This window comes from Herpailurus yagouaroundi, unplaced genomic scaffold (genome assembly GCF_014898765.1).
Source record: "Herpailurus yagouaroundi ecotype Mexico unplaced genomic scaffold, PumYag 166, whole genome shotgun sequence".
Classification (NCBI taxonomy): Eukaryota; Metazoa; Chordata; class Mammalia; order Carnivora; family Felidae; genus Herpailurus; species Herpailurus yagouaroundi.
Window position 1 is genome coordinate 21802877 of NW_024412407.1, and position 12308 is coordinate 21815184.

Here is a 12308-nt window from a genome sequence, read left to right on the forward strand (position 1 = left end):
TTGTCTCTCCTCTTTCATACTTTGGGAGGGAGGGACAAAATAGTTTGCTGAGCTTTCACAATAAATCATCTACCTGTTAACTGTCCTTGAGTTAGGGTGGAAAGGCAGTTATCCTTCATGGGGGAGGTGTGGATAACTGCTAACCTACAGACTGTAATTTTACAATAGCATTCCCCTGTAGGACTTCTTTGCTTGCTAGTAAAACTGGGTTTCCACAAGGCGCACCCACTCTTTTAATTCACCCAGGATCCTCTGCTAGAATCTGGGACCCATCATTGGGAACCACATGTCTCCTGGCACCAACCCATCCTCAACAGATAGCTGCCTTCCCACCCTGCAGTCCACACTCCTTCCTGTGCTCTCTGTGCTCCGCTTGCCTGAGTCCTCTTTGACCTAGATAACCGGACTCTTCAGAGAAGATGACACCCAGCATGAGGGATGAATGTTGCCAAATGTAGGCAATTTTAAGATATGTCAGTGTTAGATTAAAGACACTAATACTAGAAAATCAACATTTGCACTTCTCAATTCAGTATTAACTTCTCATTTATCTCTACATATCATGATTTCAATGAATGTAACTTCAGCCAAGTCAGGATGCTGAGCAAATGACATATTTAACAGAGAATAAAATGTTATAAGCAGCTTCATGACTGTCTTGATATGGAATCCCATCCGTCAAATGAAAATATTGTAATTACATTTGAAAGTCATTGTATTTTGCTCTATCTGGTCATCTCATTTTTATTTATTTTTATTTTAGAGAGAGGAAGAGAGAGTGGGGGGGGAGGGAGAGAGAGAGAGAGAGAGAGAGAGAGAGAGAGAGAGAGAGAATATGAATCTCAAGCAGGCTCCACGCCCCGTTTTATTCCATGACCCTGGGATCACGACCTGATCTGAAATCAAGAGTTGGATGCTTAACTGACTGAGCCACCCAGGCACCCCTTATCTAGTCATCTCCTTATTACTCTCTGCTTTCCCTCTCACCTCCACAAACCCTTCAAAAATAATGGTTACTTTTATTGAGTCTTTTATTTGCCAGAAGCTATGTACTCACTTTGTACATGTACTGACTCGTGTAATCCTCACAACGAACCTAGGAGATGATAACTCTTTTCCTCCCATTTTGTAGGTGACAAAAATGAGTCAGGGAGGTCCACTTTTCTAAAGGCACACGACTGGTAAGAAGAGAAGAGGGCTTAGGTCTCAGAGGATCAGGTTCTACAGCCCAGGCCCTCAACCATTCGCCTGAAGTATCTCTCTGCAGAGTGTGCACTAGGTTGTGCTGCAAGAATGGTTTGGCTTGTTCTCATCTTTGCTCCCATGCATGCTGACTTATAAATAGGGCTGTTGGCCTAAGGGTTCTTCTCTTACCTGTGTCTTCTTCTCTTTCCTGCTTTATGTCCCGATTCCTGTCTATAGCCCTTGTCTTCTCCCTGTGGGCACACCATCTGATTCCACAGTATTCTGAGCTCTATATGAGAGGAAGCCCAGATAGCTGGTGAGTGCACCACTCACTGTCCCCACCTGTCCAGATATTTGAATCTGTAGGAAATCTCATGTCAGCCAGAGGTACAGGAAAAAAGAAAAGACTGGGTCTTCTGGATCCAAGTATTCTCTGTAGATATTGGAAAAGGGGCTAGCTTTCTAAGTTACAAGGCCCCTTTGGATTGTCTATGATGTGTGGCTTTCAAAATTCTTGACCACAGCTTACCATAAGGGATATATTTCTATTGCAAATCACAACATGTAAATTTACATACAGAAAACTGAAACAAAATGTCGTAAAAACACTTTACTATATGGGATGTGCTTTGAAAGTTTCTATTCTATTTATTTATTTATTTATTTATTTAAAAAAAAATTTTTTTTTCAACCTTTATTTATTTTTGGGACAGAGAGAGACAGAGCATGAACGGGGGAGGGGCAGAGAGAGAGAGGGAGACACAGAATCGGAAACAGGCTCCAGGCTCTGAGCCATCAGCCCAGAGCCCGACGCGGGGCTCGAACTCACGGACCGCGAGATCGTGACCTGGCTGAAGTCGGACGCTTAACCGACTGCGCCACCCAGGCGCCCCTATTCTATTTATTTTTTTAAACGATGCCGGTCCAGATCCAGCAAACTGATTTATAACCCATTAAAAAGTTATCACTGGCAGCTTGAAACATAGCACAATAAAGAAGTATCTTTAACTCAATGTAAAAGGAGTATTCACTAATAATAGATTTAGGCTAAAAATGATTAATTTCCTGATTATTCACAATAAATTTTGCAAGTTATTTGTGTTCTCCTCTGTTTCCTATCCTTGCTGGAGATTAAAATGCCAGGAAGGGGAGCATCATGGGAGAAACATGTGAAGTTAGACCTATGGGCACTGAGAAGGTGTTTGTACACAAAAAAGATAATGGCTTTTCCTGAATGCCAGTTAAGATTACCTCTACACAGTTACCATCCTTTAAAATACTAATATTTGGTCAGTTGCATGTTGGGAACAATTGAAAAAATTTTAATGTGGTCTAGGTCTTAGGGAATTATTGTTAATTGTATTAGGCTGTGCTAATGGTATTGTGTTCATGTAGAAAAATATCCTTTCTAAATGTTTATAGTAACAGATTTATATATGTCATGATGTCTATCATTTATCTTTTTTAAAAATATATTTATTTATTTATTTTTGAGAGAGAGCGAGTGAGAGAGCGAGTGTGAGTGGGGGAGGGGCAGAGGGCGAGAAAGAATCCCAAGCGGGCTCCATGCCAGCACGGAACTCCAAGCAGACCTGGATCCCACGACCCTGGGATCATGACCTGAACCAAAATCAAGAGTAGGATGCTCAACCAACTGAGTTACCCAGCCACCCCAGAGTTTTTAAAAATTGGTACATTCACTGCCATTTTCATGTTACTTCAAATTCTGGCTTTCTTCCCCAACCTGCCTGTTCCTACTTACTTTTCAGAATCCTCGGGTAGCTGTTCCATGCCTGCTTTTCAGGTTTTATAGCTGCACACAGTGGGAGACATGGGTTGCATGCTAGCTCCATCTATCCCAGAACCAGAACCATGATGCTAATTTTTTTTTGACATCTAACTCTTGGTAGGTCCGTGGGGGTTTCTCTCTGCCTCTTCTTTCTTCTTCATTCTGGGCAACTAGAGTTTTAATTGCAGAGGGGACTGGAGAAGTGGGCGTGACAAAGGTAGCATCTGCTGCAGCTGCCACTGGCTGAGGTATATTGCTGCTTCTCTCTCTGCCCATCCCCAGGCTTTTTTTTTGGTGTTCAAGTTTATGTGAAGATAAATGATAGGGGTGCCTGGGTGGCTCAGTTGGTGGAGCATCATGCTTGGTTTTGGCTCAGGTAGTGATCTCATGGTTCATGAGTTCGAGCCCCCCCATCTGGCTCTGTGCTGACAGTGTGGAGCCTGCTTGGGAGTCTCTCTCTCTCCCTCTCTTTTTCTCTCCCCTTCACCACCACTTGCACTCACTCTCTCTCTAAAATAAAATTAAAAAAAAAAAAGCAAAAAACCAAAACAAACAAACAAACAAACAAACAAACAAACAAACAAAAACAACAACTCTGCATTGCCCAGCATGATTCAAGTCTATTTGAAACTGGGATGTGGACATCGTTGTGGACAGAGTGAGAGCTCCAGAAGTCTCTAGTTCAGGCACAAGGAGCAAGAGAGAGGATGGGCAAAGAGTTTCTATCTGCAAAACCCAAAGCACCATCTTTAAAAGAAAAGCTTTGCCAATTGTATTTTATCAAATGTAAAAGGTTTGCTTTGTGAAAGACATTTTTAAGAGAATGAAAAGACAAGGTACAGACAGGGGTAAATTTTGTAAATCACGTATGTATCTAGAACATTAGAAAGAACTTTGAAAATTAATCATAAGGAAATAAACGGTCCCTTTCCAAAAAATTGGACAAAAGACTTGAACAGATACTTCATCTAATATGTATATGGGTATCATTTTTAAAAGATAAGCAATGTGCAGACATTTTGTTATCTTTTTTAATATTAAGAAAGAATTTTTAAGTATTTACACTCATCAAACCGAGGCCTATAAATGCATTGTTGTCCAGGCAAAATTCTTGATTACATTAGGAAACTAGTGACTTATGAGCACCTAGAAAAGAAAGCTGGGGTCACCAGAAACCAGCGCAGATACACAAAGAGCAAGTTCATGGGACTTCATCTTTGATAGAATTACTGTCAGAAGGGTATGAATCAGTTCAAGGTTTGTGAAAGTCTCATGAATTGGATACAATTGAAAAACGTAGGTTGAGTGAAATATAACAAAGTCATTGATAAATGATGATTTCTAAAATCTGGAGGGAGGTACATCTCTCTTGCCTTTTTCCTTTGTCCTCACCTAATAGATATTTTAATTGGTGATTTGATTAATGGTAGAGAAAAAAATGATAATAAAACCATCAGTACATTCCATGATGATAGAAGGATTATGGGCACTTGGGTATCACGGTCAGGTTTTGATACATTTTTTTAAATGTTTATTTATTTTTGAGAGAGAGAGAGAGAGAGAAAGAGAGAGAGAGACAGAGCATGAGCAGGGGACGGGCAGAGAGAGATGGAGATACAGAATCCGAAGCAGGCTTCAGGCTCTGAGCTGTCAGCACAGAGCCTGACACGGGGCTCGAGCTTGGGAATGGTGAGATGGTGACCTGAGCCGAAGCCGGACGCTTAAATGACTAAGCCACCCAGGTGCTCCTTAATACATTTTTGATAGTTGAAAGGAAGAGATGAAGCAAGCAAAATAAAATTGATGTAAACAATTGCTAAGGTTTTGTTTTTATATCCATAAAATCAATCATATAAATGTAACACGGAGTTTTGCTATAGTATTTATGAACAAGACCTATATTAACTTAAGCTAAATATGAGTGTATTAGTTTCCTATTTCTGTTCTATAATATTGTCACTAACTGAGTGGCTTAAAATAATGCAAATTTATTCTCTTATAGTTACGGAGGTCCGCAGTCTAAAATGATTCAGCAGGGCCACATTTCTTTTGGGGGCTCTAGGAGAGAATTTGTTCCCTTGCCTATTTTAGCTCTTTAGAGGCTGCCCACACTACTTGGTCTGTGGCCCTGCGTCACTCTGACCACTGCTTCTCTTGTCATATCTCCTTCTCTTACTTTGGCCCTCCTGCCTCCTTCTTGTAAGAACGCTTGATATTACATTGAACCACCCAGATAATCCAGAATAATTTCCCCTTTCCAAGATCCTTAACTAATGGCACCTGCAAAGTTCTTTGGCCATGTAAGGTAACGTATTCACAGACTCCAGGGGTAGGACATGGATATCTTTAAAGAACCATTATTCAGCATGCCGCAATGAGTCAATAGTGTGACATTATCACCAAAAGTTTTGGATCATTAGATGCATTAACATTTTGAATAGAATATCATTCTGATAATATGTAATAAATATATTAGTTATATAGCAAGCAATAAACATAATGCTTCAAAGGAAAAATTATAGGTTCACTCTACTCTTCCTTATCAGACAGGATCCTTGGATAATTGTATCCAGCTCTGAACAGCACACTTGAAAATATAATCAAACAGGGGCACAATCAAAGAGATATTCTGAAAGAACATAAGAAGGAGGAAATAGAAATAAGAACAAGAATTATCTACTAGAGAAAAGAAGTCAGGACAGTGTATGATCTCTGTCTTCCCTCTTTGAGGGGATACCATACAGAATAAACATCAGAGTTGTGAAAACCTTTAAAAGGGCAAACTCAGGGGTACCTGGGTGGCTCAGTTGGTTAAGCATCCAACTTTGGCTCATGTCATGATCTCGCAGTTCTGGAGTTTGAGCCCTGCATCCGGCTCTGTGCTGACAGCTTGGAGCCTGCTTCAGGTTTTGTGTCTTCCTCTCTTTCTGCCCCTCCCCTGCTTGCATTCTCTCTCTCTCTCTTTCTCTCTCTCTCTCTCTCTCTCTCTCTCTCTCAGAAATAAATAAAATCAAAAAAATTAAAAATAAATAAAAGGGCAAACTCAGAGGCACATCAGGGAAATGAGTTCAGTTCAATAGAAGGAAGAGCTGTCCAGCATGCAATGGGTGCCCTACAGAGCTACTGAGTTCTTTCACTGGAGACTTCCATGCATAAAATCCTGATGATTTATAGAAAAGCAATGCAAACATATGGAGAGTCCTGAGCCAGAAGAATTGCAATGCCCCTCCCACATATCAAGTTCCTGTGATTCCAATGACTAAACGTCTGTCCCTTCTTGAGGAAAGAAAAGAGAAATAGCAGGAGCAGGAGAACCAGTGAGCAGATAAGGGCTTTGTAAGGGTCTGAATGGCCTGTTTTCATGACTGACAGATTTATGATGGAATAATTTCCTCTGTTTGTCCTGTAACGAGTGTTTGTACCTTGGGTTGGCGGCAAACGCCTTGCCCTGTGAACATTTCCAGCTGGATTTCAAAGAAAGGAAATGGTTTTGCTTAAGTGACAGTTAACAGAATTCCTGTTGATTAATTTTTTTCCTTATTGTTTTCAGTGCAGCAAATAGGTAGCTATTTGTTTCAAAGTAATAAACCTAAAGTCTTATAATTTTAAAAGTTTACATTTAGTTTATTTACACAGCATATGATTTCCTTGATGCCTGAACCTTACATAGATTTTTAAAAAATGTTTATTTATTTATTTTTTGGGAGGGGGAGGGGCAGGGGCAGAGAGAGAGAGTGAGAGAGAGAATCCCAAGCAGGCCCCATGCTGTCAGCACAGAGTCTATCGTGGGGCTGGATCCCACAAACAGCAACGTCATGACCTGAGCCAAAATGAAGAGTTGGACACTTAGCGACTGAGCCATTCAGGCGTTCCTTCCTACATAGATTTTTACATTCTGAACAGAGAAAAATGAAGTATGAACCCAGCTGCATCCTAGCAACCCTCTCATAGCAAGCGTTACATCCTGTCAATCTTTTCATTTTCCATTCTGCAAATAAGAATTTTCTTGGTAAGCGCCTCTCTCGCCCTCTCACTCTCTTGGTTTCACACATTTCCCACTGTCTTTTAGCTTCTCCCTTTCTTCTGCTTCTCCCTCTCCCTCACCCCAGTTTGCTAAGAAAAAAGGAATCAGATGGTGTTCCCTCATCTTCCTGTGAGCAAACCAATGACACTCCTATTTCTGTGCCCAACACCTTCCTCTTTCCTTCCGTGTCAATGAAAGTGTCCTTCCTCCTCCCCCTGCTCCTTCTCCTCCACATCCTGATTATTTTATTTGAAAAGGACTTTTCAGTAAAGATAAAAGGAGAGGTAAATTCTGTGTTTATGAAGAATTAGGGGCTGTCATGGTAGAAAGGAACAGGCCATATACGAACAATAAATGTGAGCTAGGCTTATTTTCGCTCCTATAAAAAGAGAAAAATAAAACGATTTCAGAATTCTTACTGTGCCCTCTAAAAATTGGTTGCATTCAGCTTGAGACAATCAGTGCACGAGCATTTATTGCCCTTTTACCTCATGTACAATAAACACTTTCATGTTTTTTTTTGACAAAATTAAAAAAAATTTTTTTCTACTATTTATTTATGAGAGAGAGAGGGAGAGCAGGGGAGGGGCAGAGAGAGAGAGAGAGAGAGAGAGAGAGAGAGAGAGAGAGACACACACAGAATCAAAGCAGGCTCCAGGCTCCACGCTGTCAGCTCAGAGCCTGACATCGGGCTCAAACTCACAGACAGCAAGATCATGACCTGAGCCCAAGGTGGATGCTTAACCCACTGAGTCACCCAGGCACCCCTAAACAGTTTCATGTTTAAAGGCAGATGTCTTGGAACTTGGGTACAGTGATCACAAGCGCTCAATTGTGCCTTCATGACAGTCATGAGCTTATCCATTTCCTGAGTCTCCTCAGAGTTCTTTTCATTTTTTTAATCAGATATTTACATATTTGTATGTGAAACTTTTCTCCTGAGATGAAGTTCTGCATTTGTTACTGGCTGGATAAGCAATTAGTGGGCATTACATGAAAAATATAACTGTGTTATGTTCTTTAAGAGATTGTTAGGAAATAACTGGCCTTAGAGAGTTAGTATCATTCTACTACCCTTCTGACATACCTTCCCACAGGACAATTTGGTTTATTTTTCTGAGAGTTTGTCACGACCTTGAACATTAGGAGATAATGTCTCTTATAACAATTTTTTCTCTTCCTCCCCACCTCCCTCCAATCCATCATCAAGTCCTTTGACTCCACCTTTAATCTAATTTTAAATGATTCCACTTTTCTTCATGTCTACCACAACTAGAGGTCACACCAATATTACTTTTTACCTGGACCTTACTTTTTACCTTAGCCTTCTCACTAGTGTTCCTATGTCATTTCTTGATCCCCTTGACTCCTTTTTTCATACAGCAGCCTGAGCAATCTTGTGTCAAATGCTGCTGGCCAGTCGACTGAAAGTTGTCTATTAGACAAACAAGTCTGGATGTCTAGGCAGATGGATGTAGACTTTGGAATCCATCTTGGAGTGGAAAACTTGTGAGTAAAGGTAGACTGATAAGAGGTTCAATGTCTGTGGCCTGGGGTCCTCCTTTGTTTAGCTGTTCGGGATACAAGAAGGAGCCAATAAAGTTTGAGAAGTAGGCGATGAAATGTAAGGTACATCAGGAGAGTATGGTGTCCTGGAAGCCAAATGGAAAAAATATATCAAACAGAAGGGAGTGATTAACTGTTTACAATGCTGCTGACAGGGCAAGAAAGATGAAGACAGAAGACCATTGATTTAGCATCATGGAGGTCACAGGTGATTTTGACAAGAGTGGCTTCAGTGGATTAATGGGGAAAAGCCAAAGGGTTCCAGGAATTAATGGGAGGAGAAAAATTTAAGGCGGAAAATATGCACAACTGTTCGGAAGATTTTCTGTAAGGAGTGAGTTCATAACAAGAGGACAGAAGGCACAGGAAATGACATAGATGCGTTGGCAGGTGCTTTCGGAAGCTTTGTTTAAATTGCTTCTATTCTCTAATTGAAATAACTGGCAAGGCTATCAGCAGGATGGAAGTAAAGTGTGGGCAGGAGCTGTTGGCATTTGGAGAAAGAGCAGAAGTCATCTAGAAGACTGGAGGAACGAACTGATTCAGAGAGCATGTTATGACGGCCACATTCCCTCGAGGTCCAGTAGTTATGTATTTAGAATGAGACGGTCAGTGTAGTCTTACGTTTTTCTCTGGTACTGTACATCAGCAGTGCAGGTAGAGAGCAAGCTGAGCGTTGGCTTTGGCCAGGATTGGAGTTTTACTAGGTGAATAACACAAAAAGAGATGATGAGGAGAGTTGAGAATAGTGCATGGAAATGGTTATAACGATCAGTTCTGATCCAACTGAGTAAGACAGGAAAGTAGGACCGGTGAGAGGCAGGTTACCATGGATTCGTGGTGGGTCAGTGTGATTATGGGGATTTAAAGCTGTAGTTAGTTAGAAAGATAGGAAGTAGATGGCAGTAAGGGAGTAAGCTGCTTAAGAGTGATATTGTGGGGGGCACCTGGGTGGGTCAGTTGGTTAAGCATCCGACTTCGGCTCAGGTCATGATCTCATGGCTTGTGAGCTCAAGCCCCACATCGGGCTCTGTGCTGACAGCTCAGAACCTGGGGCCTGCTTCAGATTGTGTCTCCTTCTCTCTCTGTCCCTCCCCCACTCATGCACTATCTCTCTCTCTCTCTCTCTCTCTCTCTCTCTCTCAAATAGAAATAAAAACATTAAAAAAGGAATGATATTGTAGGTTGTAATCATTGGTAATGATAGGACTGATGGCGTGCTTATAGAGTGAGCAGCTGAAGTGAAGAAGAGGACTTGGGGTGAATTAAGTTGGAAGCTAGGATGTGAGAAAGACCATTTACATAGATATTGAAAGTATTAGGAGTTATGACCAGAGAAGTGTTAGCAAAAGTAACAATGAGCCCAGAGGTAAATCTGCAAGGAATTGAGAAGTATAACTCAGGGGCTTGGTAATGACTGTGACAAGGATGATTAATGCATATTTATGGTCTGATGAGATAGAATATTCTAACCTGGGAGCCACAGGACAGTAAAACTAAAACCATAATGCTAGAATGTAATAGATCTCATAAAAGAGGTACAAAGTGCTGACAGTGGTTCTCAAGTGTTAGCAAATATTCTGATACTTGTTAAATGATTTGTTAAAATACAGATTGCTGCCTCCCCTCCCCAAGTTCCTGCTGCAATAGATCTGGGATAGGGTCCAACAATTTGCATTTCTAACAAGTTCCGATGTCTAGGGGCCACATTTCAAGAACTGATCTGCTATGAAAATTCAGAAGAGGGATGGATTGCTTCTGGCTGCAGAGATCAAAGAAGGTTCATGAAGCATATTCTTTATTTCTCTGCAAATGCTCAGAAACAACAGAGTTTGGCATCATCAAATACCGTACATTGACTAATAAGCAGAGAAGTCATATTTTGGGGGGCCCCATATTTACTTACGCTGCAAATCAGAGATGCAGAGGAAATGTAGTTCCTTTATTTCTCTAAAACTTCATTGTATCATATCATTGTACATCTTAAACTTATACAATGTTTTATGTCAATTATATCTCAAAAAAAAAAAAAAAAAAAAAAAAAAAGCTAAAAAGAGCAGCTCCTGGCTGGCTCAGTTGGTAGAATAGGTGACTCTTGGTCTCAGGGTCATGAGTTCAACTCCACACTGGGGATAGGGGTTACTTGTAAAATAAAAATAAAAAAAGCTACAAAGAAAAATAAAACTTAATTGTCTAAAGCTGATCTGATCTTCATCAACACTCCACCTGCTGGATGACTAGGACAAAGCTGACTTCTGTCCATTTCTGTTGAAAATTTGATCCAGTTACATACATTTAAATAATCTCTTTAGGTACATGTCAAATGTTTGGCCTTTTAGATTTCACCTGGCAGGATGTGGTTTTGTGACCTTGTGGCTTTGGGGGGAGGGTTTCCTTGTTCTGTATTCTGGCTTCTCTGTTCTCTGTGGTAATGTTTCTTGTCTGCCAGGTTGCTGCTGGCTCTGTTGGCATTCTTGACTGAGGTCTGTAACTCATCGTAACTCACTTAGCTTGACTGGATCTCATTGGTTCTCCTTGACTGACTTGGCATCATCTTGCTCACTACGGTTCCCTCCGAGTTTCTGCCCTGTTCTCTATCTGGCCACTAGCCTAGTGGATTATGGATCATCTCACCCTTCACCAGAGCGGAAAGTGATTTGTACGGTGGCCCTGTAGCAGCCCCACTGCATCTCAGCTCACATGCCTTCACATTCTTACCTTTAGAATCAGCACTTTGGGCTTCCATCTATACCACATGGACTAGAAACTCTGGGACCTGCTCTCAAACTTTCTTCTCTGTCCATTTCCACGGGATTGCTATTTTTTCTCTGCCATGACATACTGCTCTCCCATTAGTGTGGCTGACAATTTGCTTGAGAGACAGCCTCCTTTTGGAGCCCTAACTGGAAGCAGGGCAAAGCCCCTTGTCTGTCCTCAGTGCCACCCTCAAACTGGCCAGTGAGACTTCTTCCCTCCTCCAGTTTCTAAACAGTGAGATTCAGAGTATATCACCTCCCTCGTCTCCTTTCTTTTCCATCCCTGTATTTCTTGCATCCTGAGATACATTGTCTTCCTCCCTCCATTATTACCCCTCTTAAAGTCTCCTCTTTCTTTCCCTTATATTCCTTTTGCATTTCTTTCTCATTCTATAAGTTTTAAGTGTATGCAATTTAAAAAATTCCCACTTTTGTCTTCTTTAGAACTGATAAAACACATCTGTTAAGTATCAAGATATATCACCAGAATAGTATTTAATTGTAAGAAATTCACACACAGAAAACATTATGAATCTATTTCAATTTGGGATAAATGATGGAAACAGATAATAAAACATGTTTGGCTTTTATATATAGAAAATACTGTTTATACAGATGTTCAACTTTTTTGGTTAGCCACTTTATTGACCTAATATTTACATGTAAATATATATAAACATATACATTATATATATACATATGTATTTATATATAATTAATATTTATATATTATATATAATGTATATATATGTGTGTATATATATATATATATATTTTTTTTTTTTGTAGTAAGCTCTATGCTGAACATGGGACTTGAACTCATGACCCCAAGATTGAATCACACGTTCCACCGACTGAGCCAGCCAAGCACCCCTAATATATTTTAATGTAAAAATATTTGACATCTCTTAATTGTCATTTAAACTATGACATCTGCCTTTTTATCCTTGAGAGTCTCTATAATTAATAATTATCTTAACAATATATG

The 12308-nt window shown here is 40.4% G+C and overlaps 1 long non-coding RNA gene across 6 annotated transcripts in view; it reads right to left on the reverse strand.

The window, feature by feature from the left end:
* LOC121038799 (uncharacterized) overlaps window positions 1-12308 on the reverse strand; it is a 67361-nt gene that overhangs the window by 33725 nt on the left and 21328 nt on the right. The gene's annotated exons all lie outside the window — the stretch shown is intronic.